Here is a 27173-nt window from a genome sequence, read left to right as displayed (position 1 = left end):
AAAAAAAAAAAAAAAAAAAAAAAAAAAAAAAAAGAACAGAGTGTTGCAATCAAGAAAATGATATTTTCTTGATGCTTCAAACAAATATGAATGAAAGGATGTTTTTCCAAATAATCCTCAAAATACAATCAAAGGATAAAATTATAGTTAACAATGATAACAGGACCTTGGCCTGAATCTTTACAAGCAACAGTCTCTGTATACATGCAGAGTAGAAGGATGTACACCAATTTCTCCATCTTTAAACTGAGGCAACTGTGTAGTAATACATACAATGGGGACATCATCAAATTTTAGGGATGGGGCCAAATATTCAGACAGAAAGAGAGACAGATGGTCTATCTGCACACACTGTTCAGTGGAGCTTTCCAGATTATAGAGGGGATACCTAATTCCATAAACCAGACTAATTCTATTTAATTGGTTTTAGAAAAAAAAATTTTTTTTTTAAATGAGAGTGGAAAGCTTTCATCAGGGATTAGCATTCATTCAGAAAATTGAAAAGGCATCTGTTACTGGAGGGGATAGCATATAATCAAGCATAAAACTTCTTTAAATATTTTTCCACCATTAAGAACTTTGGATTTCTTGATTGAGGACTTACAGTCACTGCACCCACTAAGAAGAGATATTCACTGCCATGGAATTAATAATTTACACAAAGTAATCTAGAGGCCATAAAGTGATATACAATTCTCCCCACTAAAGGTGAATCTTTCACACTCCTCTGTTTAGGTGTTGACTAATAATCCAATTACTTACGCAATATGCAAACTAAGGGTAACAAGTTTGAGTGATTTGTTTTTGGTACTGAAGCACGGTTTCTTGCCTCTAACTGCAAAAAGTGATTCAGTGAAAGGTTAATTGAGTACTAAGCAAGTCCTTATGACAAACAGGGTCATAGTTCTTAGTAAACAGGCACTCTATAAGCACAGCCTAAATCCCTAATATGAAGGTTGTTGTAATTATAATCAGGGAAAAAGATGTTAACTATCAACCTAATAAGGAATTTTATCAAGGGTATTCACTGACAAGAATCATTTTACCAACCAGTTTCTTAGAAACTCACTCTAAAATCTTTCACTTTAACTCAGCAAATGTGCTAAAAATAATTTTATAATTTGAACATCTGATTTTCCACAACTCCAAAATACATGTCAAGGTTTAACAAAAAACAATGCTTTAGATCAACAGAGACAACTCACTCACATGGATATGCACAGACACAAAACAGTAGTCATGCCTACAAAACACAAAATTACACAGCAAGCTATGACTTTCTTCTATTACTGCCAAAAGACGCATTCCTCTGAGATGCCCACTTACATATATTCCAACATGAAAACATAGACTTATCCACAGATTAAAAAGTCAACTCACATTACAAGTAGAAAATCTGGTGTTTTTGCTACCGAATCTACTTATCCTTTTCTCTTTAGAACAGACACAGTAAGACAGTAAGTGTTAAGAAAGACCCCTAACACACTATCAGAGAAAATCAAAAGAAAAAAACTTATTAAAAGGCTTACTACTCTCTATCTAGGAAAAGTCTTCATTTTATGTCTGTCCCTAAGTGACTTATAAATGTCTTCAACTTCAGAATGAATGTGATTATTTTAAATTTTGCTATAAAACAACTATAACAAAGAAAACTTTTGATCTTTTTAAAAAAAAGAATCGAAACATAGTCAAATTATTTAGTGAACACAAAAAATGACTTTCACCCACTTCGTTCCAGGTATCTAACAGGTCTTAATAAGTCTGTGAACCCATCATTTTGAGACAGGAAAGAAAAGGATATCAAATATCCATTCTAAATATGAGAGACTCTCACCAGTAAGACAAGTTAAAGAGAAGGAAAATAGACACTATATAAGCTTCTAGGATTTCCCTCTGCCTCAGTCATGCTGCGGGGTAAGCCAAGGCTCCACGCAGCAAGACAGCCCCTGCATTTCCTTTCTGAAAGGAACCAGTGACCAGAGCCAGAAGAGAGGCAATAGTTCCTACCTTCCTCACAAAGCAGAGGGTATAAAGCACGCAGGAATCTTCTAAAACAGACATGTGAAATCAGAACTGCTTACAAATGTAAAATATTACACTACTTTTCATTCTCCCTAAGGAAGAAATTTGCTTTCCACAAATGTACGAGTATATTTACCTTCTACAAGACTTTCAGGCTAGCCAGTTAGCTCAGCTGGTTATAGCACAGCCTTGTAACACCAAGGTCAAGGGTTCAGATCCCCATGCCGGTCAGCCACCCCCCCCCCCAAAAAAAGGACCTTTAAACTCAGAGAACAACTCTACAACTCTTCTAATTCCCTCAATCACAGAATAAAGAGTAGAAAATGTTTAGCAGCATTCCGGATAATTTCTGCCAATTTAGATGATTCATGGATTGCTTTCCCAGACTAAATGGTCTATGGCCAGTGCTTTCAAGTCAACAGGGTGCGGAGAGCAAGACCTAATTACAGATCTGAGTCACTGTCTAGAAGCTCCCTCAGCCCAGTGGGCCGTCCCCCACAAAGGCACCATTTCATTTTGAGGTATAAAATCCCAAGTCTACAAAAGTCCCTTTATAGATACACACACACACATACACAAGACACCATTCCACAAGAAACAGAATATCAGTTCACTGAATTGATTTTTCCAAAGAAAATTTCAATAGGATTTTTCTCCTTAAAAACCAAGTCTAACACTGAAGTTTTTAAAACAAGAAGATGAATATGAAACATATTACAGGACTACAACTTCAATATCTTGCATTTCTCATGTCTTTATTTGGCCTGATGTCTGAAACGGCATACTACACTGTCTTGAACACAGTATGCCGCCTGCAAATGGGAAAGAGTAACTGCTCTTTTCATAGGGGCCTTACAGATTCGGTATTTCCATTTGATGGCTAAAACCTTCTAATATTGGTAACATTTAAAATTATGATCCTAGGCCCACAATAGGGAGGAAAAGCTACAGAAAATTACATCTAAATAAAATTCAAAGAAGGACCCATTCTTTTAACAAAAAAAAATGCATGCACTAAGCATAAAAACCTAAAATTCAATTTCAACAAAAGATATTATTTTCCTTCCTGTAACACAGATAATAATATATATGAATTAAGGAGGAAAAAATCTTTTGAGTTTACTTTTTTCTCCCAAACGTTAAACATTTAAACAAAAATGACAACATGAAAAAAAATTATTTTGTTTGTCATAAATCTTTCTCTGACACTTTATCAGTAATTAAGTTCCCAAGTAAAAAGAATTAATGATTTCTGAATATAACTGACTATTGAGTTTTGTGGAGGCAACATTCCAAAAAAAACAAAGGGTAATATGAATCCTTCAGCAATAAAATAATGAGTTTTTTGAATGCAGAAGTTAAATGATTTAAGATACATTTCAGACCAGAACGATACAAAATGATCTCTAAGACCCAATGTTGGATCACAAAGGAAATAACAGTACAATAAAGATTTCCGAGGATGCTCCCAAATGATCAGGGACTATTTCAAGGTACAATTTCACAGTCAGCTCAGTGGAACGGATGTCTCTTCTATAACTACTGCCACCAATATAAAGCAACAAAGTAAAAAACTGGCAAAAGTGTTTCCTTAGAAAGCACTGAAGTAAATTTTGTAGGCATAATGGCTAATAATCACAACATGGAAAAATGCATATATTTACACAGTAAGTTTTCCAAAAGCATGCATTCTGACCACGGGATGGATAAAGCTATTTAAATGAAACAGCAACCACACACCCTGAAAAGCTCATTGATGACACAGTTGGTCTTAAAGTACCCTGCACATTCCAATCCTGTACAGGAGTACAGAAGCAGGTAACGAAAGTAAACTCAATAGCAGACCAAGTACCGGATGAAAGTGCTTCGTACCATAAAATAAAAAGCTGTCAGCATAAGACTCATCAATCATTTGAAATCTAAAACATTTTATTACCGATCACTAGGATGCCTAATAATAGCTCTTTTGACAAGTGTCTAAGAAGAAATTTATAGCATCTTTCAGTGATCCTGAATTTATTCTAAACTCCCTTGTGATTTAAACAACAAAAGCACATGGCATCTACATTTGCATCACAAAGCATACAAAAATCATACAATACATATGTGGTAAAAGCCCAACCAAATGCATGAGAATAAAAACTGAAACCAGGATAATGGTTCCTTCAGGGTAGAGAAAGAGAACTGCTGTCAGGGAGGATTATCTTGGGTTTTTAATTGCTTAATGGAACTGGTAAACATTCGATTTCTCTAGTGTGTTGTAGGAAGGTACATATGAATATCTGTTATGTTACTCCTTTATAGTTTGAATTAGAAGTGTTGGTATAGATCGTTCTAAGAAAACACAAAGAACAGGTCTGCATGTCCAAATGTACATCTATACAAAGGGATGGTTTTATGCCAGTAGTCTAAGAGCCTTTTAAGTGTTCACAGCACAAGTGGGTTGATTAAAAGGCAAAACCTTCTTGGTAAAAAAGAGAGAATCTGAAAGCAATGTATTTTACTCTCATATCTTTGAATACTACATCACTACATGCTAACTACTAAGAGTGAAGAGGATGCCAGTCAACACCAACACACTGCCAGTTTAATTTAACAGTATTATTTTGCCTCACTTTGCAATTACTCCCACATTCTCCAGGGAGTAACTAATGGATTACTAAAAATAAAATGGAGATTAAGTGAATCACTTAGGATGTTTTGGCTCCCAACTCACACTGGCTTAAACAGAAAGGAAATGTATTGGCTCAAATACTTGGACGTCCACAGGAGCGGCAGGCTTCAGGGCTGACTTCCCTGTGATTCTGGACTCTGTGCTCTGCCCTGTGTGCCTCCTTGCTCAGGCTGGAAGCCAGAGACTGCGGCTACACCAGACCTTGCACCAGCAGACAACAACCAGAACAGAATCTTCCTCTAGTCTGCCCTAAGTATGAGAACACTTCTGCCAGAAGCTCCACGCAAACCTACATTGGAGGCTCATTGGCTGGAATAGGATTATGGGACCATCCCTGAAACCATTCCACTGGCTGGGTAACACTCAGCACCGGTTGATGTAACCAGAGTTCATGAGTCAGTCATGGACAAAGGAGGAATGGGATTGCCCCTAATCGGGGCCCAGCCTGGAACTGCAATCAGTTCCTCAGCCCCATAAAATGGGCAGTAGAGGGGATGCGTGATATGGATCCAACCCTAATGCCCACTCTGTTAGTGGAATAGCCTGAGAATTTCTTAGGTAATAGCCTGAGAAATACTGAGTGGATCAAACATGAAATAAGTCACTATCATGAGACTGATATCATGATATTACTCAAAAACCAGATGACCAAATGAACTGATCACTTTCAGAAAAAATTTTAAACATCTTTTATTTCTGTATTTCTATTTCTCCAATTAGAAATTTAAATACAGAGGGCCAACACTGTATAAAGCAGTAGGTCACAGAGAGTATCGCATAGTACTTACTATAGTTGTGTGCCACGGCTGTAGAGATTTAGACAACAAGAGTCCATGACTAATAATGTATAACCTGAAAATAAAAAGAAAAAGAAAAAAAATATTAAAGTACATAAAAAATTTCACTAAAGTAAAAAAATTTCATGATTTTGACAAAAATCTTATCTTTGTTCTGAAAGAGGAAAACCAGCTTTTCTAAGACAAGCAGCTGCACTTAATCTAGACAAGAGAGAAATGTTTGGAGTATTAGAGTATCTCTAAATATTTTCAAGTTAAGATCACCTGCATCTATTGTAGATCTGACTATCAAAAAACAAAACAAACAAAATACATTTTAATCAAGTAATACTGCCCTGGACTACTATTTATAAAACTGAAAGAAAAAAGGAAAAAAAAACCAATTATTAAACAAACTTCAAAAATCATATAGTCTACCCACTACAACACACAACTAACCTATTCAATCCACTGCAAATCAAAGCTAGATAAATCAGCTTCAATTTCTAAATTTCTAAACTCAGAGGTCTGAGGAAACAGTTCTCAATAGGAAAAAATGCACATATCTGACTCAAATATTTGACACTGTATCATTTTACTCAATAAAATCTTTAAATGTTTAGCATACCATGGAATGCCAAACAAACACACCCAAAGAACTAACTGGATACTCTTAAGACCCTGGAATTGCTCTTAATATTCAAAAGTGAAAGATAAGAACTTTGTCCTTGTCCAGACCCCAGGACAAATAACAATACTGCAAATCACACTCCCAATTAAGAGGAACTGAAAAACATAAAAGCTTCAAGATAGTGGAATTTCCCAATAGAAGTGTATTTTGACAAGAATGAGGATAACTGTCTGTGTATCTACTAATATTGTGTCTAATTTCACTTTCCTTACTGTATGTTAGATTAAGCCTTGTTGTTGCATTAGCTATGGTTCATAAAAGTAAAAAAAAACTTTTAAAAACCATTAAAAGAATAAAGGTAGAAGCCTCAGAATAGAAGAAAGTATCTGTAATACATAAACCCATCAAAGGACTCATTCATAACATATAAAGAACTCCTACAAAACAGTAAAAAAAAGGCAGGCCACCCAAACAGGATATTGAAGTGTCCAATAAACACATAAAAAGGTGCTGAACCTCATTCATCACCATGAAAATACAAATTAAAACTTGTAGTTTTAATAAAAACTTGTGGTTTGAGATAAAATTACATACTGATCAAAATGGTTAAAATTTAAAAATCTGACAATACCAAGTCTTGGGGTGAAAATATTAACAAATGGAATACAGCAATACATCAAAAAAAAGATACACCATGGTCAAGTGGGATTCATTCCAGGGATGCAAGGATGGTTCAACATACACAAGTCAATAAATGTGATACACCACATCAACAAAATCAAGGACAAAAATCAAATGATTACCTCAATAGATGCAGAAAAAGCATTTGACAAAATTCAACATCCCTTCATGATAAAGACTCTCAGCAAACTAGGTACAGAAGGAAAGTATCTCAGCACAATAGAAGCCATATATGACATACCCACCGCCAATACCATCCTGAAGGGGAAAAGCATTTAGCTTTTCCCTTAAGAACGGGAACAAGACAAGGATCCCCACTCTCACCACTCCTATGTAAATGTAACATAGTATTGGAAGTACTAGCCAGAGGAATCAGGCAAGAATAAGAAATAAAGGGCATCCATATTAGAAACAATGAAGTCAAACTGTCCCTGTTTGTGGGTGACATGATCCTATATACAGAAAAACCTAAAGACTCTACAAAAAAACTGTTAGAGCTAATAAATGGTATCAGTAAAGCTACAGAACACAAAATCAACATGCAAAAATCAGTACTGTTTTCATACTCCAATAATGAACTAGCAGAAAAAGAAATAAAAATCAAAAAAGAAAGTCCATTTATAACAGTCACCACAAAAAATAAAATACCTAGGAATCAATTTAACCAAGGAGGTGAAAGATCTCTACAATGAGAACTACAAATCACTGCTGAAAGAAATTAAAGAGGACACAAAAAGATGGAAAGATGCTCCATGCTCTTGGGTTTGAAGAATCAACACTGTGAAAATATCCATACTATCCAAAGCAATCTACAGATTCAGTGCAGTCCTCATCAAAATACCAATGACATTCTTCAAAGAAATAGAAAAAACAATCCTAACATTCATATGGAACAACAAAAGACTCTGAATAGCCAAAGCAATCCTGAACAAAAAATAAATAAAGCCAGAGGCATAACACTACCTTACTACAAATTATACTACAAAGCTATAGTAACCAAAACAGCATGGTACTGGCATAAAATCAGACACTCAGACCAATGGAATAGAACAGAGAACCCAAAAATCAACCCACATACTTACAGACAACTGATCTTTGACAAAAGCACCAAGAACATACACTGGGGAAAAAATAGCCTCTTCAATAAATGGTGCTGGGAAAACTGGACATCCATATGTAGAAGAATGGAACTAGGCCCATACTTCTCGTGTACATCAAAGTCAAAATGGATTAAAGACTTAAATATAAGATTTGAAACTATAAAAAGTCCTAAAAGAAAACACAAGGAAGATACTTCAGGAAGTAGGAATGGGCAAAGCTTTTAAGAATAAGACCCCAAAAGCACAGGCAACAAAAGAAAAAATAAACAAATGGGGCTATATCAAACTAAAAAGGTTCTGCAGAGCAGAAGAAACAACAAAGTGAAAAGACAATCTACAGAATGGGAGAAAATATTTGCAAACTATGCATGCATGCAACAAGTGATAAATATCCAGAATATACAAGGAATTCAAACAACTTAACAGTAAAAAAACAAGTAACCTGATTAAAAAATGGGCAAAGGAGCTATATAGGCATTTCTCAAAGGAAGATATACAAATGGCCAACAGACACATGAAAAAATGCTTAACATCACTCAGCATCAGGAAAATGCAAATTAAAACCACACTAAGATACCATTTCTCCCCAGTTAGACTAGCTATTGTCAAAAAGTTGGTAACAACAAATACTGGCAAGGATGCAGAGAAAGAGGAACCCTCCTTCACTGTTGGTGGGACTGTAAATTGGTGCAGCCATTATGGAAATTGGTATGTAGGTTCCCCAAACAACTGCAAATAGAACTGCTATACAATCCAGAATCCATCGCTGGGTTTATACCCAAAGGAATGGAAGTCATCATGTCGAAGGGATACCTACACTCCTATGTTTACTGCAGCTCTACTTACAATACCCAAGAGTTGGAACCAACCTAAATGTCCAGCGATGGACGACTGGACAAGGAAAATGTGGTATATACACACAATAGAACACTACTTTGCCATAAAAAGAATGAAATTCTGCGATTTGTAGCAACATGGATGAACTTAGAGAAAATGATGTTGAGTGAAATAAGGTAGACACAGAAAGAAATACCACATGTCCTCACGTATAAGTGGGAGGTAAAAAAAAATAGAAAGAAAGAAAGAAAAAAAAAAGATGCAACCATCACAGTAATTTGCTGAACTTTCTAAAGGAGAGAACAGAACTGAGGCTGCCAGAGGTGGGAATGTGGGGGTAGAGGGGCTGGTGGTGTTAAGAAATTGGTAAAGTGCCATGAAAAACAATTACATTGTGTAATGCTGAATATACTAATTATCCTGATTTCAGTATTACATATTACACACAAGTATTGATATTCAATGCTGTACCCCACAGATATGTACAATCAATTATGTTTCAATAAAAAAAAAAAAGCCATAGACATCATGGGTCTGGCTGTGTTCCAATAAAACTCTATTTTCAAAAACAGACAGCCAGTCCAGGCTGTAGTTTTGCTTGATATACAGCAATGGATATAAATGAACTATAATAAATACTAAAATGAACTAAATAAATTCATCACTGTGAATCTTACAAATACGTTGAGACAAAGAATTTAGACACGAGAGAAAATACTGTGTGATTCCATTTTATAAAGTCCAAAAATAGGTAAAAAATGTAAGTAAGGATAGTAGTTACTTTTGAGTGTAGGGGGTGGGGTAGAGACTGGGAGACGGGGGAGGGGGGTGGAAGGCTAGTAATGTTGGATTTCCTGATTTGAGTGGTTGTTTCATGGTTATGTTCAATTTGGGGAAATTCATCAAGGTACTCACTTATGATGCAGTTGTCTTCACTTCGAATAAGAAAGTAAAACATTTTAATAATTTTTATGAATAAAGAATATGGGCCACATTATTAAATGGATACTTTTGCACAGCTCAGTATCTCTGGACATCAATCACTGATGAATGGCAAGCCTTGTGCGCTCACAAGGCAGGTTCCTGCAACACCCCCACTACCGCCACTGTTCCTTACAGTGTAATGTCTGCGTTGCAATTAAACTCTTTAGAACTTGGGAAATGAGCTATGATTAGACAGAACACACAGGCATGGCAGAAGGTGAATGCAAGACAAAGGCAGAAAGGAAAGTAACAGATGGATGAATGCAGGGGCTTATTTCTACTAATCTGCTGAATAATCTGTACAAAATAGAGAGTAACATAAGTAGCTCAGAGACACAATTTGGAAGGTCACTGAACTTGCCTTTTGGATAAAAATAATGACAATTTTAAAGCTTACAGAGGCTCTTAAAAGACTGCTGATGGGATTTATTTCCATTACAACAAGTTCTTCCAATCTATGGACAAGAAGTTTCAGCTTTTCAAGTGAAGAAGTAAACCTGACAGATAATATAGTCTTGATTTTCTAGGCCTGCATGTTTTCCACAATTTCTATACCTTGGTTTCTTCTTATCACAAAACACGGTACACTAAATTTTACCATACTTAATTTTAACTAGATGCTGTAACTTGCTGGGGATTGCAGGAAGTCATTAAGTTACCAAGGTGGTGCGCAAATACATTAGGAGAGGAGAGACTGTGAAAAACCCAAAATCATGGACATCACATTGTAGGGATTTACATTCTAGTACAGTCATGCATTGCTTAATGCTGGGGATACATTCTGAGAAATGCACTGCTGTGTGATCATCATAGAGTGTACTTACACAAACCCAGATAGTATAGCCTACTATACACCTAGGCTATATGGTATAGCCATTATGATCTTATGCGACCACCATTGTATATGCAGTCCCTCATTAACTGAAATGCCGCAGCACGGGCTTATATTGTGAGTGAAATGAAAAGAGGAGTAGAGGAAAAAAAGTAAAAAGGATTGAAGTCTATTCACTATATAGTACAACTGACATGTGCAAGAAACTGGACTAGATGCTGGAAATGCAAAGATAAAGCCTCTGTCTTAAAGGAATTCACAATACAGAGAAGCTGGCAAGCCTATGCATCAATAATTTAAATTAAATGTCATAAAACTTACGAAACACGCACAGGTGCTTAGGAACTATGAATTAATAGGAGAGAATTACTAAATTGGGGGAGTGAAACCCAAGTGGGAAGAGGAAAAGGAAGGAAGTCATTTCATAGAGCCAAGAGTAGAAATTGGTTTTGAATGATTACAGAGGGGCAAGGTAAGAAGGGGAACAGAAGCATCATTCTAGGCAGAGGGAGACAATGTGCAAAGGCATGGAGGCATAAATGAGTCAGCCAGTCAGTCAGGCTGAGGAATAACGGGAAAATCAAGGCAGCCAGAATATGGTGTTCAAGGACAAGAAAAACTGAGATGATGGGGGGAGACTTGTCAATTACACTAAAGTTTTAATTTTACATCTTACAAGCATTATGGAGCCATGGGGGTGGAAATTGAGGGAATGAGAAGAGAATACAGGGAATAGAGGGGGAGCAGCATGTATCCAAATATATCTTTTTGTATAGTTTTGACATTTAAAACCATGGTAATATTTCAAAAAATAAAAAAGCAAGGAATTAAAATCAACCAGTATGTCCTAGGAACATAAAATGAAACAAAGAGTAACAGATAAACTGTATTACAAATACATAACATAACCATACTGATGGGAATGCAGAAGAAAAGAATTAACCACTCTGGAAACCAATATGTTCACTATATACACTGAGGCAAGAGACAAACAAATAAAGGGGAAAGGCTAAAATGAACTCTGTGGTGTTAGACTTGAATCAGAGGTATCTCTATGAGCTCATAGTTTTTAATATTTTTCATCAGATAGATGAACAGGCACAGATAGATACAGGCAGATATAAATAGATATAGATATGTGTATACACACATATATTTCCTAACTCTGTCCTCTGAGATAGCCTAGGAGCAATGACACCCCAGTAGCTATGAGCACAACTATCCCCCAGATATGGATTTTTAAATACCACTCTTCAATTAAAAAACAAACAAACAAAAAAAACCCAGGACTACTTGGAGAAATGTCTGGCTGCAAAACTGAGACAGGGAAAGTACAAGATGAACCTGGAACATCTTGTGATGCCAAAAAGTAAGAAAATGTTCAAAAAAGATGGGACTTATTGGAAGGACACTGAAACCAAACTGAAAGGGCCAAATTTGGGAGAATTTAAATAATAAAATTAAAAATTATATTAATAGATTTATAACCATAGGATAAAACAAATTATTCATTGAGTCCACACTGAAAAAAAATAAATAACTCAGTGCACAAGTAAATATAAGAGAAGACCAAGCTCTTACTTATAGGATAATTTCAATTAATAAATGGAGAAAAAAAGTATAGAAATAGAAAAACCACCATTTGACAAACACCACAGATTAAAGGAGAAAAGGAGACATAACTAAATGTAATGTGTAATCCTAGATTGGACCATGGTCCAGACAAAAGACATTACTGAAGCAGCAGACAAAATAATACAGTGTAGAGATTAGTAACAGTATAGTATCAATGTTAATTTCCTGATTTTGATAATTTTACCATAGTTACATAAGATATTGATATTTGGGGAAAGTGGGTGAAGGGTATATGGAAATTCTTTGACCTATCAGTATAGTATCAATGTTAATTTCCTGATTTTGATAATTTTACCATAGTTACATAAGATATTAATATTTGGGGAAAGTGGGTGAAGGGTATATGGAAATTCTTTGACCTACTTTGCAACTTTTTAAATAAATTCTTAGATTATTTCAAAATGAAAAGTTAAAAAAAAAAGAAAGACATGCATAGATGAGAGATTGTGAGTCATTATTTTCTTAATCCAAAATCTGTTTGCAGGCCTTTTTCTCTCTATGTCAAATATTAAAGGTGATATGCCTCTCTACCACATAGTCAGGCTGCAAATTTTCCAAATTTTTACGCTCTCCTTCCCTTTTAATTATACATTCTGGCTTTATGTCATGCCTTTTTGCCGTAAGTCAGCACAGGCTGTTGCAAGGAGTCATGCAGCTTCCTGAATGTTTTGCTGCTTAGAAATTTCTTCAGCCAAATACTCTGGGTCAACACCTTTAAATTTCACATTCCATAAAACATTTGGGCATGAACAGAATGCAGCTAGGTTCTTTGCCAGTTCATAACAAAGATGATCTTTGCCCCAGTTTCCAGTAATTTCCTTCTCATTTACATCTGAGATCTCCTCAGGATAGCCTTTACTATCCATATTTCTGTCAGCATTCTGCTCACCACCATCTAACCAGTGTTTAAGAAGTTCCAAAATTTTCCTGGTTTTCTTGTCTTCTAAACTACCACTAGCAACTAGGCTTTTTCTAGCTTGTTCCTCCAAATTCCTCCAGCCTCTCCTCAACACCCAGTTCCAAAACCATTTAGTTTGTTATCTAAGAAAACTCTTAAATATGCATATATCTGTAAATGAGAAGCTTAAAAATAACGAACCAAAAGAGAACTGTAAATAAACAAACAGAACTGAAAAAGAGCTAGATAAAAGTTTAGAAATTAAAAATATGATAACTGAAGTTTAAAAAGAAAATTCATTAGGTAGATAAATTACAGATTGAACACAGATGAAGAGTGGATCGGTGAACTGGAAGATAGATCTAAAAAATGTATCCAGAAAGTTGTTCCCAAATAAAGAAATGCGACCATGAAAGAAAGATTAAGAGGGATGAATGACAGAGTGAATAAACTTAACATCTACCTAAAAGCAGTACTAGACAAAGACAATGAAGAGACCCACTATTGTAAATGACACCAATCCTTGAATCCACAAAAGCCAATAAGTAACAAGCAAGACGGAAAAAAATCAAGGCTGAGAGACGTCAGAGTAAAACTGCAGACTACCAAATAAAAAGCAATTTAAAAAGCAACGGAGAGAAAAGAGAATCACCTACAAATGAATACCAACTCTGGTGATGGCTGATTCCCCAACAGCAACAATGAAAGCCAGAAGAGAGGCCTACTATCCTCAATGAACTAAGAGAGATAACTATCAAACCTGAATTCTATAGCTAGTGACAATTCCTTCTAGAACAATACACATTTTCGGCAAACAAAAATGAGAGCTTACCAACTATAATAGTCCGTTTTTGTTGCTTATAACAAAGTACACTGAACTGGGTGATTTATAAAGAAAACGAAATTTATTGCTTACAGTTTCTGAGGCTGAGAAGTCCAAAGTCCATCTGGTGGTGGCAACAGTAATCCAACGGTCTCACATTGCAAGATGGTGGAAGTAGAGAGAGCATGACAGAGCAAAAGGCGGACTCTCTTCTTTTAAAGCCCTCAGAACCGTGCCCCATGACCACCATTTTTAACCCATTCACTATGGCATGATCCTACAATCCAATCACCTCTTCAAGGCTCCAGCTTTCAATTACCAATAATAGGATTTCCCACCCTCTTAATAGTCACAGTGGGGGCTAAGTTTCTAATATATAAAACCTGGGGACACAATTCAAGCTTCAGGGAGTTTTGGGGGGACATAATTCAATCCACTACACCAACAGCACAGTCTAAATTATAAAGGGGATGACTTCTCTGCAGCAGGAAAATGTTCCCAGATGGAAGATCTGAAAAGCAAGCATGAATGGTGATACCACACAAAAGACAACAGCCAAATAAGTGGCCAACAGGTAAAAGATGCTCAACCTCATTAGTCATCAGAAATATACAAATAACATCACAATGTGGTACCACGACATACCAATCAGAATGTCTAAAATTAAAAACCATGTCAGAAAGGACGTGGAGCAAACGGGACTCTCTCTTACCTTTGGTGGAAGTATTAATTGACACAGTCCCCATGAAAAACTGTTTGGCAACATCCACTGAAGCTGAACTTATGTATATGCAATTTCACTCCTCACTTCTAAGTATACAGCCAACGTGAATGGACACATACGTGCAGCAAAAGACACTGGCGATGTTCAGGACATGCTACTCCCAGATATGGCAACTCGGGATTTGAGAAAACAGCAGAAGCAAGATCTCTCTGACCTTCTCCCCTGACAGCTCATAAAAGAATTCTCTGGCCTTCCTCTGAAGCAGATCATAATACCCTCATTCCAGGGATGCCCTCCATGTATCCAGAGAAAAGAATGTCTATCTCTGAAGACACACGGACACAAAGAAGAATGTGAATAAACGGACCTGCCTTGCAAGTTACCCCAGTTCATTACCATTAGATTCTGACCCCTTTGTCCAAACATACTTTTGCGTGACTGTCCATGTGCATCATCAAATTTAGCATAAAAAAACATGGGTGTCCCTGTTTCTTTGGGTGTTATTTCTGAAGGCTCCTGTGCCACATAAAACTTAAATAAATTTATTATGCTTTTCACTTGTTAATCTGTCTTTTGTTATAGGGGCCTCAACCAACCTAGTGATGGATGAGAAAAGGAAATCTTTCTCCCCTACAACATGAACAAGAATATTCCTATCACCACAATTCCTGATAGCCAAAAACTGGAAATGATCCATAGCAGAAAGAAAATATAATTGTGAAATTCTATACAATACAGTAGCAATAAAAGGAACAAAATATTGTTACCTGCAACTACGTGATTTAATATCATAGACATAATGCTGAGAGAAAGAAACTACATACAAAAACACATACTATTGGAATTGTTTCCATTTACATTAAGTCCAAAACCAAGCAAAACTAATTACTCATACAACTAGGAGTAGTAAATCAGGGGCTTCTAGAGTGATACTGTTCTGTTTCACAGATTGAGTACAATTTTTGAAATTCATTGACCTGTCTGCATATGATCTATGCATCTTGCTATATGTATGGCATATTTCAAAACAACATTTATTTAAAAATAAACGATTAATGAGCAAAGATATTGGCAAGAATATCACAAAAAGGATACCCTGTTCTTCTCACTGCTTCCTATCAGATAACATAAAATTTTGATTTGTGGTGTTACTGATAATGTTCATTTTAATGAAATGATTAAGGTGATATCTGACAGGCTTCTCCACTGTAGAGTTACTTACTCATAGGAAGGTACTTTGAACCCATGTAAATATCCTGTTCCCCATCCAGCTTTCAATTAATGCATCCATTCATTCAGATGTTTCTATTTATTCATTTATTTATTTATTGGGTTATAATCCATGATTATCATTGTTTACTGTAGTCAATTACTACCATTATTATTTGGTAGCCCAACCTGCCCAGATTTGGGTTCTAGGTCATTTTGACAGGACCCCATCATTTTTTTTTATCACTTCCTTACACCTTTTGAAACTAGATATTTCAGTCTCATTTTGTATTTTCTCACCCTGGAAGCAGCCATTTCTCCAAGGAGATCTGTTTCCTTTCATTAGAGAACGGTATTTAGAAATCAAGATTCAGTGCTAGATATGTTCATCGCTATGGGCGGCTACTTTCAGGCACTCTCAATGGATGGAGCTAGGGAATATACATGCATATGTGCTCATACATACATACACTTACATCTATAGGATTTTTCAAGGGACTCAACAAGTTAATAATATATAAAGTTTACATGAAAAGACAAAAACCCAAGAAGAATCAAGATACTCCATAAGAAGTAGTGAGGGACATGTCTACCAACTATCAACATGCAGATTAATGTGGAAAGGTTGGATTATTTAATAGTGGTACTTGCACAGATGTTTATCTATGCAGGGGGGAAATTAAACTGAATCCTATTCAACTCCCTATATAAAAATAAAATCCAATTTAACTAAAAAATAAATTCCAATTTGACTGGCATGTATAAGGCAAAATTAGACAGCTTTTAGTAAATAATAAAAGTATATTTTATTGCCTCATAATAGGTTAACAATATAAAGAAGGAAAACCATAAAAAAAATAATAAACTCATTCTACACTAAAATAAAGAATTTCTGTTCATTAAAGGACACCATAAAGAAAATAAAAGGTGGGCTGGCTGGTTAGCTCAGTTGGTTAGAGTGTGGTGCTGATAAATAACACCAAGGTTCAGGTTTCAATCTCTGGACTAGCCAGCTGCCAAAAAAAAAAAAAAACCAGAAAGAAAGGAAAGAAAAGGATAAGCAACAAATGAGAAGATATATCACCATCGATATAAAAGTATCCAGAGTGTATAACTCATATAAATATGTAAAAAAGACAAAATCTAAGAGAAAAATATACAAAAGTCATAAAAAGGAAGGAAATACAAAAGTCCCTTAAATACGTGAAATGATGCTGTTTCTTTAATAATTAGGAATATATAAATAAAAAGCACCTTTGCACACCTAACTAGCTTGACTAAATTTAAAGAGTCAGAGGATGTCAAGAGTGCGGTAAAGATGCAGTGCAATGGAAATGTTCAGATGCTCTGGTGGGAGTGTACATTGCTACAATCGCTCTGGAGAACAGTCAAGCATGGGCATACTCTACCATCCAGAATATCACTCCTAAATTTATGGTCACTAGGAGACATGTACAATTGTTCAAAATCACAGAAAACTGCAAACAATCCAAATTCCAATAGTACAATAAGAAAACAAAGTGTGATTTTGTTTGCAGTAAAAGCAGTAAACTATGATGCTAAGTACATCAAGTGGAAGAATTCAAGGGGACAATATCCCAGAATACTTTTCAGAAAAATATTACAGTAGTGATAAACTAAAAACAAAACAAAAACTTAATTAGACTACACACTCACTGAAGGCTGGGTCGATGACAGTTAATAGTCATTTAAAGCTTCCCACTGTTTTGTACTAGGAATTGCGGACGTTGCCAAGACCTATGCAAGTAAGCAATAACATAATTCTCCATAGCTTTGAACACAATATTGAATATTGAACCATGGCAAACACTAGATTAAACAAAATAAAACTGTATATCTCATTTGTGATTTATAGAAGAAGGTATTTAAATTCCCATAGTCTAATTAAAACACTTGAGAAAGCATCACCCACACTGTGGGTTTTCAGAAGAAATAAATAAAGAAAAAGCAAAAAAACAAAAACAAACAAAAAAACCCCGCTATTTCATTAGATGGTTGCAAGGACAGGTGAGATTGTTTCTCTTAGGCTCATGCCAATTAGCTTATAAATACACACAAACACACACACACACACACACACACACACACACACACGTTAGGACACTGTAACTTTTGACCAAAAAGTTAAACTTTCCAAATCAATATAACTAGATTTTAAAAAACAGCCTCATATGAACAGAATATTCAGTGTTACATCCATGATGCTCTGATTGACCTGGCAGAGGTTAGAGGGAGGTGTACTCAGAAGCCTAGCAACTACCCTCAAAGCAAAATGTTCTTCATACCATTTAAAGTTAATAAATTTTAATAATTTTAACAAATCATAAGCTACATATTTAAATTTGGCATCACAGATACTATCAATTTTTCTTGGGTTTAAATGTTATATAAAATTGTTCAGAATTTAGAACATTATGGACCATATTTTATATGAGTGACAGTATGTACAAAACCTTTCAAACAGATGGTAAGTTACTGTCATCAGTGACAGTTCTAGCTGATTCAGCTCTATTTCATTTTGTTTGCTTTCTAACAGCACTCTTTCAAAAAGAGCAATTCTGTAGCCCATAGAAGAGATTTTCATTTTTAGTAGAGGTGACATCTCTACTTATGCAAGAAGCAATTATAAAAGTGAACAGAAGAAATGAACTGCTATAGAATACACTAGAGATATGTTTCGGCAAACCGTTAGTTTTCATTCTCAAGGGTATGTACTTTTAAGTGTATCACCCGAACAGTCACTGAATTTATTAAGCTATAATTTTGCTACACGAATTCTCCATTCTTTCCTCCAGAGCACACTAAATAAATCAGAAGGGAATGTTTGCTTTCCTCTCTATAGTAACAATTATATTGCTTGGCCAGAATCTAAATAACCAGATTCTTTATGAAATTTTTGAAATTCAGCCAATATACAGATCTTTTCACTAAAAATAAGCATGAAGAAAACAGGCTCAAATCATAACTGTCATATTTAACTACTCAAAATGGGGTAGGATAGCCTCTTCTAAATAACCAGATTCTTTATGAAATTTTTGAAATTCAGCCAATATACAGATCTTTTCACTGAAAATAAGCATGAAGAAAACAGGCTCAAATCATAACTGTCATATTTAACTACTCAAAATGGGGTAGGATAGCCTCTTCAGACAAGCTGGATAAACACTCACAGACCTCCCTTTACCATCCATGCTCTACCATCACTGAAAACAGAATTGATTTTAGGAACTCAAATCATGAACATGCTACTGGATGTTTAATGACATCAGCATCTATGATCTAAAATCTTTTGATATAATATTTAACCAACCATATAGTGTCTTTCTACACTGGTTAAGCCTACACAAGGTGTGATGGTTAGTTTTATGTGTTAACCTGGAGAGGCTATAGTACTCAGTTATTTCATCAAACACAAATCCAGGTGTTACTATGAAGTTGTACCCTGTCGGGGATTAGTCCCAGGACCTTCTGAGGATACCAAAATCCTCGTATGCTCAAGTCCTTTACATAAAATAGCCCATCATTTGCATATAACCTATGCTCATCCTCCCGTGTACTTTAAATCATCTATAGATTACTTCTATCACCTAAAACAATGCCTACACCTCGCTTTATTCCCGTGAATTCAATTTAGTATTTGGAGTGGCAAATTCAAGTTTTGCTTTTTGGAACTGTGTGGAATTTTTTGTTTTCCTTTTTTTTTTTTTTTTCCTTTTGCAGCTGGCCAGTACAGAAAACCAAACCCTTGATCTTGGCCACACTCTAACCAATTCAGCTAAGCAGACAGCCCTGTTTTCCAAATATTTTTGATAGATGTGGCTTATATCTACAATGAGTTGACTTTAAGTCAAGGAGATTATCCTTAATAAATGTGGGTGAACCTCATCCAATCAGCTAGAAGGCCTTAAGAGCAAAAACCAGAGGTTCCCAAAAAAGGAACTCTGCCTCAAGACTGCAGCATCAACTTCTGAATGATTTTCCAGTGTGCCAGCCTGCCCTACAGATTTTCGACTGTCAGCTCCAACTGCATGAGCCAGTTCCCTTCTTAATATCACTCACTCAATTAATCTCAATGTCTCTCTTTTTATATATAAATATATATTTGTATTTACACACATACACATTGCCTATTGGTTCTGTTTCTCTCTCTTTCTTTTTTGTACCAACAAAGCAAAGGCAAATGGTTCTGCTTCTCTAGAGAACCTTGGCTGATATACTACGTAAAAAGAAAACACTGTTTCTTCTACACACCACCAACAAATTCCAAAATCTAAGGTGTGAGAGTTTTTCCCACACCAACCAATTCTCCACAGACGCCAAGTGGACACCCTACAATTCAACTCAACGTTGATGTTGTCTACCTTGAGTTAGCTTAGATCCACAAGTTAAGACCCACAAGGCTGTCCCCATTTCAGATGCCCGTCCCAAATCCAGACCTTCAGTATTTCTGATGGGCTATAAACCGAGGGCTCCCATAACCTCCTCCTGGAGTTCAATAATTTCCCAGAATAGGTCATAAAACTCAAGAAAACAGTTACTTAGGTTTACTCATTTGTTACAAAGGATACAGCTGAGGAACAGCCAAATGGAAGATATGCATGTGGCGGGGTACTGAGGAAAGGCATGTCTGCTCTGGGTGTACCATCCTCCCAGCACCTCAGTGTGTTCACCAACCTGGAATCTCTCCAAACCCCACCTGCTAGGGACTTTTATGCAGGACAGTGGCTTCATCACACAGGCATGGTTAATTAAACCGCTGGCCATTGGTAATTAACAACTCAATCTCCAGCCCATTTCCCTTCCCTGGAGGTAACAGGATGGTGCTGAAAGTTCCAAATCTCTACTCACATGGTTGATTCCCCTGGCAACCAGCCCCCACCCTGAAGCTAAAAGGGACTTGCAGCCACCAGTCATCTCACTGATGTACAAAAAGACACATCACTCCTAAGAGTTCAAGGGTCTTAGGAGCTCTTGTGTCAGGAACCAGGGACTAAGACGAAATACTACAACGAGAGATGCTCCTATCACCCGTATCATTCAGGAACTTTTACACAGGTTTTAGAAGCTCTGTGCCAGAAACCAGGGGCAGAGACCAAATATATATTTCATATGTTACATTAGGCAAAATGGGAAATCCTTTGAGTTTTAAAGATTTTTAAAGCAATACAAGTATCAGGGCTCAGAAAACAATACCCCAAAGTATGATGTTTTGGCATGCCAAGCACTTTGAACTAAAGGAAATTAAAAGGCCTTAGAAGTAGCCTCAGAACCAAGGACTTTCTCACCTTCTCCTGCGGCTCCTCACAAGTACACGTGGCACTCTCTCCCTGAAGTTCCCTTATCAGAAGCTTCTCCAGAAGAAACAAAATTGCCTTCAATCCCCTCCCTGAAATGTCATTAACCAGGGAAGATTAAACTTATATTGTAGGAAGGAAGACTGAAACGTCACCACACCTAGAGAGATTTGCCATTTTGTTCTTTGGTCCCATTCTGCTTCCAATATGAATCATTTACAAACTACTCTTTGTTCTTTGGGCCCATTCCACTCTCCTAAAATCATTTACTATCTCTCAAAATTGCCCACATCCCCCCATATCCCTCTCCTCTATGAAGAAGGGTACATAAGCTTCTGAACCTCACTGGGTTGTCACTCACCTATGATTTCCCCTGTGAACATAATAAACTTGCCTTTTTCTCCTATTAATCTATTGTTTATATATTTCAGCAGAGTGGAACCTTCAAAGGGGGAGGGAAAATTCACTTTGACCCTACACAAGGAAAGAGACACCTTAATTTAATTCTCCTGGGGAAACAAAGGCATCTGTTAATCACCAAAAGACCATACCCAATGAATGAAATACTCCCCACTCCCCATCTAGCTAAAATAAAAGTAGACCATGGCAACTGTGCTATATTATCAGTATTTTTTAAATGCTGGTGGAAAATATTAGTTCTGGCTTGGGTCTGGGCAGGCGGAGAAGGGCTGGAAGGCAATCAGGCAGAGTGAAACAGATAATGTCACACCTGAGCTGAGCTGTCAAGGTAAGTACTTGTACTTATTCATCTAGCCTTTTTAAGCTAATAATGTTTCAGCACTTATTATGTCCCAGGTATTTCACTCTATCTCATCTGATTGTTCATAGCAGCATTAATAATAGCAGATAATAATAGCAGATTACTATTACTATCTATAATTCTCAAGAGGGATGGAGGCACTAAAGACATAATTCATACAAGGTGACACTTCTACTAAGTGGTTCTGGATCCCAAATATGAACCTAGGCCTTGATTTGAGCTACTGAGCTATATGTGTTCCTCACAGAATTTCCCAGAAAGAGCAACAGGACAAAAATATCCCAAGCCAAGGAAACTTATAAGCAATGTCATAGATGAATTAAAAGTAAATGGCATATTATGTTTGTGATATATACAAATAGAGAGAGGATTAAGGGGAACTAGCATGAGAAGAAGGCACTAATAGAAAAGCAAACTGTATAAAGAGAAAAGATTTCTGGTTCAAAACTGCTAAAACCCGTAAATAAATTTTTTGGGAGGCCATTGTTTTGGACTGAGCTCCTGCACTAGGCCCCAACAGACCAAACCATAATAAAGTCGCTCATATTAAGTGCCATCAAATCAAATTGAAACTTTAATAAAATGCAAAAATCCCTAAACAGGCAAGTTTTTCCAAAACACAAGAGAGTCTCAGCAACCAATCAGCAAGAACCCAAGCAACCTGAGCCAGCAGGATAAGGAAGTCCCCTCTGCTTTAACCCTTACAAGGAAAGCAACCTGAAGTGCCAGCAGGATAAGGAAGTCCCCTCTGCTTTAACCCTTACAAGGAAAGCAACCAGATGTGAACCAATCTGCTATTTTGTATAATGCTGTCTCCTTGTTCCTGCTCAAGCTACCTTACAAAAACCAGCTGTTCTGCCACACATAACAGAGGTCCTTCTATTTTTTAGATAGAAGATGCCCAATTAATGAATTGCTAATAAAACAAATTAGATATTTAAACCAAATTTGCTGAAATTTTGTTTCTTAACACAACCTACAAATTTACCTTTTTCGCATCATCCTATCTCAATAAAATTTAGTAAGAAGTATAAGAAAACAAAAAATTCACATAAGCATGGGAAATCCCAGTACAGGTGACATTAGCAGACCAGAGCAGTGAGAAATTGAGAAACAGCATATAGAAACAGACTGAAGACAAACCCAACAGGGCCGAGAAACCTGAAACCCTTTACAACTAAAAGGATGGACCTTCAAATAAATTCCTAGCAGAATTCATAAAAATCAGTGTCAGCAGATTCTGGGAGAAGCAAGCAGGCCTTACATGGTATAACAGATTAAAGTGTGTCCCCCCAGAGTTTAATGTGCTGGAGCCTTGGTCCCCACTGTGAGTGACAGTGTTAAAAGGGTCAGAAATCCTATTGTGGTAGTTAAAAGGTGAGGCCCTGAAGAGGTGATTGGATTGTGAGGACTGTACCCTTGAATGGGCTGATCCATTCTTGGAATAATGGGAGTGGCTCTGGTGGCTTTAAAAAGAGGATGAATAAGGCAGTTAGTCTCTCTTTACTCCACCATTCTCACCATTCTCTCTGTCTTACTGTAGAGCCAATGCAAAGAAAAGGCCCTCAGTGGATGTGTTCCCTGGACTGCGGACTTCCCAGCCTCAAAAACTGTGAGTAATAAATTTCATTTTCTTACAAATTACCCAGTTCCAGGTATTTATGTTACAAGCAACAGAAATGGACTAATACAAATGGCAAGCCAGGTAACTGAAGAGCATGATGCCTACATCAATCCCCCTCTCTGAGAGGCTATGTATGGCACTATGTTACAAGCAACAGAAATGGACTAATACAAATGGCAAGCCAGGTAACTGAAGAGCATGACGCCTACATCAATCCCCCTCTCTGAGAGGCTATGTATGGCATTAGCCCTCAGATGAAGGCCATGAGAAACTCCCACGGTGATCCGAGGGACTAAAGAAGCTGGACCATGTTCCAGATCACTTAGTTACTTTACTGTGTACCTGCATTTAGAAGGCAAGTAACCCACACAACATATAGAGAAATCCACCCTACCCAACATGGCTTGCCCACTCACATGGCTTCTGAAACCAGAGCGTACATGCACTATCAGCTGAGCAGAGTCTGTACAACAAAGCTGAATTCAACCTTTTAGTTCTACCATTACAAATAAATCTACAATAAACATTTATTGTCCATTCCAAGAAAATCAGCAACATGTAAAGAAGAGTTGAATTCAAGAACGCCTAAGGAAAAAGGATTAATATGGGCAAACAAAGATCATATTCTTAAAAATATAATAAAGTTACTCAAGAAATTCAAGGAAATATGACATCCACAAAAAAAGAAGAGAAAATAGTTATTCTTAGTTAAAACATGATTACTAGGAAGTAAAAGTAAAAAGAATGGATCAGCATAAGATCATGAAAGTCTGTGGCTGGATTCTGCACCCCGGATCCCTCCCCAGTGGACATCCATTATCCTCTCTCTCTTTGGGATTCCTTCTTTGGCTTCTCTTCTGCCTGTAAACACATACAAACTTCCTTTAAATCATAAAAAGCATTTCCTGTGACCCCGATCCCTTTGCAAAATAAAGAAGTAATGATGGAAGGAGGTGTCAATGATTATTATAAAGTTCCTAGTTAAAATAATTAGATGGATGGTTCTACTATTATTCGGACAAAGAAACAAAAAAGGAAAAATGGGAGGGGAGGGGAAGACATTTCATAATATATCAAATTTAAAGTGCTGCCTTTACAGGAAGAGGTTACAAACTAAGAGCCTATATACAGAACTTGGTCCATGAGTGTATTTTCTTTGACCCGTGCAGTGCTTTACAAAAATCCAACCCAACTTTTAAAAATCAGTATATTTAACATACAAATATAGATTTACAGTTTCTCTTTTAAAAATTGGGAGATCCAATAATTTTGTGCCCCCATTCCCAAAAAACAATGGTGGCTGGAGCCAGATGGCCTGCATGGGGCCTGCACTCTCCCACTCACCACTGTCCCCAAGACTGCCTTCCTGACCTTGAGACTACATCGCCTGCCACTTATCATCCCACTTACTGTGTTTTTCTTAAAGTAGAAAAATATTTTTTTCTTACCCAAAGGTCTGCTTTTACTCATTGACACTGTCAGCCAGGCCCCTGCAGGCACTTGAGTTTGTGAATCTGCTATAGAGTGACAGTGTCAAGAAAGGAGTTGAAAATATAAATCTCTGGCTGGTAAGAGAAGGCTAAAGAGGCTAGAGTTGTGGCTTAAGGAGGGTCTGATATAAATTAAAATGTTAGAAGGGCTGAGCTCACGAAAAGAATACATAAAAAGGAGACAACAAGTATGGATGGAACATCAGGAAATATCCATAATTCAAGTCACCAAAAGAAAGTGAAAGGTAACAGTAAATAACAGTAAATGAAAGGAAGTTCAAGGAGTGAGATGTCCAAGAAAAATTTCAAAATGAGCTAAGTTGATGGTGCACTGATTACGGCAAAAATTCATTCAGTGTGAGACTCATGTAGTAGAAAGAGATCACAGTCCATTGCTGAGAAGTTTATTTAACAATAACAACGAAACTCAAGTCTAAACTACCCATGAACCTACTACATAACAACTGGCCAAGGTTAATACAGAAGGATGTTCTCTTAATTACTATCAATATAAATGTTATACCAAGTTCTTGAAAGCCATTTTTCATTGAACAGAATTAACATATGACATCTAAATTACTTAAGTTTTATCTCACACGTCAAAAGCATTTTCAATGAAAAGCAAGGGCAGGAAATATATTAGGCACAACTTGACAACAAAATTTCCCTCAAATTGTATGAGAGTAACCTTTGCTGTCATAATAACAAAAATGGTCAGTTAATAAAGAAAAGGTTACCAGGTTTTCTTCTAAATTTCTCCATAATGAGAGGGGCTTTTTGTCCATTTAACAATAGAAGATTTACAAAAACTTAAAGCATTACACTGGCAAAAGCCATTAGACTGCATAAGCAGGAATACCTCGGCACATTTGGTTTAAAAAGAAAACTTAGAAATTCTACAATGCAAAATAAGCTTCTGTTATGGCTTTTATACTAGATTACTAGACAGATAAATGGGATATAGAACAGAATTCGTAAGGAAATATAAATTCAACATTAAACATATTTTGTTACATTTTGTACATTTGATACTAGTAAGTTTGAATTAAAACTGCTTATGGCCGTATAGACTGGGATAGCACCTTTAAAAGTAGCAAGTGTTTAGCAAAATATTCATAACCCTTGGATAAGTAATCAATGGCATTGCTAGAAATGGATCCTATGTAAATAATAGAACAGAAGTAAAAGATGATATGAATGCAAATATGTTCTGTTACAATGTTTTTTAAACAAAACAGATAAAGAATCTGGAAACAAATCAATCATCCAACAACAGAAATATAGAAAATTTGGTGCACCACTCTACAACCTATAATTTATTGTTCTTAATGTGACTGATGAAAACCACATGCAAATCCGGAAAAATAATTGATGTCATCTTGAGGAAGAAAATAAAATAATATGCCTATCAAGACTGCAACTAAGTAAAAAAAGAAAAATGTGTTTGCCTGTGGTCAAGCCAAGGATGAAAATACTAAAAGATAGAAATAATCATTATATTGGAGTGATACATTTATGGAGTATTTTTTGCATCTTTCAATATTCTTTTAATAATTGAGTAGATGAAATAGGGAGAAAACCCAGGCATAATGGGATTACAAGATTGATGTAGAGGCAAAATGACTATAGCTATAGTGCCAAGGAGAAAGGATAGAGTGAGCTGGGAAAGCCAAACGTTAGAGAGCAGTAAACATGAGTTTTAACAAATGAACTAAAAAGAAGTCATCAGCTTTAGAAACTGAGATAGCTACCAGGGACCTAAGAGAGAGCAGCTTCAGCAAAACGTTAAGGACATAAACCTTATGCAGAGACCTGATTAAAAATAATCAAGGAAGCCTGTAACTGACCCAGGAAATGCTGGGAGAGACGAAACGGGTGGTAATCATGAGGAGGAAAGAACGGTGATAGTAGTTTGGGAAGGAATCAAGGTTGAGAAGTTTTTTTAAACTATAAACTGAGGGCCGGCCCGGTGGCGCACTGCTACAGTGTGCCGCTTGGGAGTGTGGCGGCGCTCCCACCGAGGGTTCGGATCCCACATACAGACCGGTTCCCGCTCACTGGCTGAGCGAGGTGCGGACGCGACACCGAGGGTTGCGATCCCGTTGCCGGTCCCGGTCCGGTACGGGCGCGACACTGA

At 36.6% G+C, this 27173-nt stretch overlaps 1 protein-coding gene across 2 annotated transcripts in view; it reads right to left on the bottom strand.

The window, feature by feature from the left end:
- The window catches only part of SIPA1L1 (signal-induced proliferation-associated 1 like 1), a 313419-nt gene that overhangs the window by 116032 nt on the left and 170214 nt on the right, over nt 1–27173 (bottom strand). For both annotated transcript variants that reach the window (XM_008577308.1, XM_008577309.1), the window contains exon 4: nt 5485–5548. The gene's annotated coding sequence lies outside the window, so the exon portion shown is untranslated. The remainder of the gene's footprint in view (nt 1–5484; nt 5549–27173) is intronic.

The sequence above is a fragment of the Galeopterus variegatus genome, unplaced genomic scaffold, assembly GCF_000696425.1.
Source record: "Galeopterus variegatus unplaced genomic scaffold, G_variegatus-3.0.2 Scaffold1486, whole genome shotgun sequence".
Lineage (NCBI taxonomy): Eukaryota > Metazoa > Chordata > Mammalia > Dermoptera > Cynocephalidae > Galeopterus > Galeopterus variegatus.
Note: the sequence above shows the minus strand (reverse complement) of the source record. Positions and strands in the feature narration are given on the sequence as shown.